Below are 4954 nucleotides of genomic sequence, written 5' to 3'. Positions count from 1 at the left end.
AAAATATGTAATCACTTTCTGTCTTTATTTCCAGATCTGGACTAAGTATAAATGTCCCTATTTAGCTTTAACATACTAGTTTTTAAAATTGTGCCATGCGCTTTGTTATAATTCATATACAGAAAAATAAAGATGTAACCTCTCTGTTATTTTAGCAACATTATTTTGTATGAGTTTGAAAGCCTTAAGAAAAGCATCGCCAAACATTTTTTGTTGTTTTGTTGGGTGGTCGGGTTTTTGGGGGTTGGTTTGTTGTTGTTGGGGGGGGGTGTTTGGGGGATGGTTGGGGAGGGGGTGTTGTTGTTTTGTTTTTTGTATATGTCAGTGATGCACGATGACGATCATTAACTGCGTCTAACTCTGAATACACCATCGGAACATGACACGACATAACAGTATATTTACACTGGCTGTTCAGCAGCAGCATTTTTAAGGAGAATGTAAAATAGAATAAAAATACATACCGGTATGTAATAAGATGGTGTACAGTATGGTTGTATTCATGTGTGTGTGTGTGAGAGAGAGAGAGAGAGAGAGAGAGAGAGAGAGAGAGAGAGAGAGAGAGAGAGAGAGAGAGAGAGAGAGAGAGAGAGAGAGAGAGAGAGAGAGAGACAGAGAGAGAGAGAGAGAGAGAGATAATATATTTAAAATAATGTGCCAAAAGCCAGTTTCAACTTGCCAAACAAAAGAAACGTGCAGACAAAATAACCAATAATTCGAATTAGCATTTTGGGCAAATTAATGTTAAAATATATTCGCAAACTTAAACTTTAATTCCAATTCGAGTGAAAAGCTATCTTTCTTGATGACAGCCAGGGATAATTGATGTCATTTTGTTTGTAAAGAGGCGTACAGTAACTGTTGTTGGGCGGTGCTTGGCCAATACCTTGGTCGCTGGCCCCACCCAAAGGACAACGTTCAGCGTAACGTTCCCACGTTTCTGCTTTACAGCATGTCTGTACTAACCTCGACCTTAAGGCTAGCACGTTCTCGGTTCGCCGCGTGAAACCGTCGCCCACCTAGAATACATTTTGATAGTGGCAGTCCTCTTGCGGTGTAAAGATGTAATTACAAATGGTTTGTAAAGGATTACCAGGACAGTACCGGTCCTCCTGTAGAAGAGGCATAGACGAGGCACCTAACAGTGATTCGTGGAAGCAAAGATGACTTTGTAAAGGATTACCAGGACAGTAGCGGTCCACCTGTAGAAGAGGCATAGAAGAGGCACCTAACAGTGATTCATGGAAGCAAAGATGACTTTGTAAAGGATTACCAGGACAGTACCGGTCCTCCTGTAGAAGAGGCATAGAAGAGGCACCTAACAGTGATTCGTGGAAGCAAAGATGACTTTGTAAAGGATTACCAGGACAGTAGCGGTCCACCTGTAGAAGAGGCATAGAAGAGGCACCTAACAGTGATTCGTGGAAGCAAAGATGACTTTGTAAAGGATTACCAGGACAGTAGCGGTCCTCCTGTAGAAGAGATATAGAAGAGGCACCTAACAGTGATTCATGGAAGCAAAGATGACTTTGCCAATATATCCTTTGGTCTCTGGCTTGTGCAGAGATATGATTTTCAGTTGCGGAAAAGGAATATTGTGATCAAATTTGAAAGCTCAATCACTTCTTCCTCTCTCCCTAATACGTATTTAGTAATTGTGACGGTACATGCTCTTAATTTGTTTTCGCCTGTGGCGATTTTACTTGTGTTAGAGGGCCGTGTGCAGTTTAATTGCACTTAAGCCCAGCTGGGCAACTTGTTACGTAATACTTCGCGCGATCGGGCATTCCAATATGCACTTAGTCCAGCTGTGGAGGCCATGTGGCGAGTAGTTACGTAATACCTCTGCGAGTGCGGTTTTTACAACCGTGATTTGGCGACGTTGGCGTCAGTAAGTCTGACGATCAGAGAGAAATATACCGACTCTAGTAGAGTTGGAATATCAGATGATAGGGGGAGGTACCGCCTTGTACCCCCAGGCGTATTCTGATTTATAATAAATAGCTAGGATTTAGAGAGATCGAGGAGAACGAAAAGGAAGCTTCGCGGGAACGTTAGTCCGTTTGGACTGATCGTTTCAATATTTGTACAACGTTAAATTTCATTTTATTTCCTAAAATATTATTTTTCGTACGTACGAAATTATTTGAAGACAGAATTCAGTTTGGGCTTTTTACAAACATTAAGTCGACCAGAAACACATTGAATATACAGACACTGCTATTCTAAACAAGAAAATATATTTAATATGTAATTTTAATCGTAGAAATATTTTATTAGTCGGAAACATCTTACAATGCAGCAAACTCAGGAATGTCCCTTTAAACATTGCAGCAAACTCAGGAATGTCCCTGTAATAACACATCCTTCCTATTGCTTTGTATAGTTATTGTCACAAACGGATGTCTGTCGAAAATTTAATGCATAGATATGCTCTGTAAAGCGGAAAGGAAAATTTCGTGGAAAAGCTATACATAATGTATAAATAATGGATATTCGCTATTGGTCAAATCGAGAAACTGCGTAGCGTACGGTATGTGTATCCTAACCGAATACGTGCCATGCGAGCGATGCGATAATATTTATATATATCCTAACCAGACACGACCATAACGACAGTCTCCATTTTGTTATCGACAGTTGAAGCCGCCAATAATAACTTATCTAATTGACTAAATAAATATGTCGCGCCGTACGCGTGCGGTTATGATGCAGCAATTGAAATCAATGGTTTCTAAAATAAAATATTTCGCACCGCTCGCGTCGCCCGCGTCCGGTTAGGACACAGCTCAGGTATAGCGTTCAACTTTAAAAAGGCAAGTACTGCAAATTAAAAAGAACACATTATTACAATTGGCGTAGGGAGGGTGGATACTGAGGCTATGCTCATCCCCACTCCCACCCCCCAATCAAACCTGTTTTTAAAAACTGTATTAAATTTTATAAAATCATACATATATACATACATACATACAAGCATACATACATAATAGCCAGTGCCAGGTCTGTCCACTGTTTCATGCACGTAAGCGGGATCGACCGCGTAGCTTGTAGGCCCCATGCACATAGTTGAGTTAAAGAGCATCTTTTTTATGGATGCCTAAATAGCTCAAAAGGTATCGTGGTAAGTCTGCAAGTTGCGGGCGATTCGGTGCCATAGGTTCGAGTCCCAGCAACGGCATGGGACCATTTGTGAGGCCAGAAAGGATTTAATTATCCCCTGCGCCAATGCGTTAATATCTATTTATGTAACAGTCAACCTCGACATATATACAATATATAGATATTCATACATCAATACATAGTGTGGGCTGGCCCCAATCTAATTAAAATTAGCTCCACTATTACATGTGGATCTAACACCAGCCAGTTGGAGCTCATGTCCACCAATCAAAACCTTACTTGCAGAATCCTGCCAGTAATTTAAAACTAACAACACTGCGTAGTCCCCAATGTCCAGGTAACATTTCGTCTGTAAATAATAATTTAAATATTGACCAATCACACTTCGCCTTTTATAACGTTATTTGGGAGCATACAAATTCTAAAAATATCGGGCGAGTCTATTTTAGTGGCCGCAGTACTGCGAACCATACCAATACGTACGGGGTGGGTTATCAGTCTTCAATTTTACATTAAAAATTATTTATTTATTTATAAAAAAAAAATAAAAAAAATCAGTCTTCAGTTTTACATTACAAATTATTTATTTTATAAAATAAAACATGTTTTAAGGCATTCGTAATTCACACGAAACATGTCGTATACCCTCAGGATAATTCGGAATGTTTTCAAATTATTTTTAAATCACTTGAAGGATTCTGCAAGTAAGGTTTTGATTGGTGGACATGAGCTCCAACTGGCTGGTGTTAGATCCACGTGTAATAGTGGAGCTAATTTTAATTAGATTGGGCTGGCCCCCTCCCCAATATGGGTTGGCCCCACCCCCTTAAATATAAAATCCTGGTTAAGCCAGTGATTATTACACATACACATAAGTTTAGAATAATGCGAATAAGCGCATATATTTACATTCTTAGTTCGAAAATCAAACACTTTCCGGAAAATAATTTATTTTAAAGCCGACTTCCAGTTGCTTGAGTTATATCCGCGACGCTGTCACATGATCGAAACTGATAGCGAAAACTCGCCCTACGTCCGTAGATGTGACTCAGTATCCACACAAATCACTCTGCTGTCATGTTGCTCATTTACATCATTTTTCTTTGTACTAAAAATTCCATATATAATTTACACCAAGTATGGCGAATTCTTGTCTGACAGTCATTAAAGGGACATTCCTGAGTTTACTGCATTGTAAGATGTTTCCCACTAATAAAATATTTCTACGATTACACTTTCATATTAAAAACATTTTCTTGTTTAGAATATTAGTGTCTGTATATTCGATGTGTTTCTGGTCGTCTTAATATTTGTAAGAAGCCCAAACTGAATTTCGTCTTCAAATAATTTCGTACGTACGAAAAAATATATTTTAGGAAATAAAACGAAATTTAACCCAGTACAAATATTAGAACGATCAGAAACATGTTTAATATACAGCCACTAGTATATTATGCAGAAAAAATATATTTGATATGTAATTACAATCGTTAAAAAGTCTCTGTTAGTCGATAACATTTTAAACATTGCAGCAAACTCAGGAATGTCCCTTTAAAGGGACATTCCTGAGTTTGCTGCATTGTAAGATGTTTCCGACTAATAAAATATTTCTACGATTAAACTTACATATTCAATATATTTTCTTGTTTGGAATATCAGTGTCTGTATATTCCACGTGTTTCTGGTCGTCTTAATATTTGTATGAAGTCCAAACTGGATTTCGTCTTCAAATAATTTCGTACGTACGAAAAAATATATTTTAGGAAATAAAATGAAATGTAACTTAGTACAAATATTAGAACGATCAGAAACACGTTTAATATACAGCCAC

This window comes from Gigantopelta aegis, chromosome 8, assembly GCF_016097555.1.
Source record: "Gigantopelta aegis isolate Gae_Host chromosome 8, Gae_host_genome, whole genome shotgun sequence".
In the NCBI taxonomy this organism is placed as follows: domain Eukaryota; kingdom Metazoa; phylum Mollusca; class Gastropoda; order Neomphalida; family Peltospiridae; genus Gigantopelta; species Gigantopelta aegis.
Note: the sequence above shows the minus strand (reverse complement) of the source record.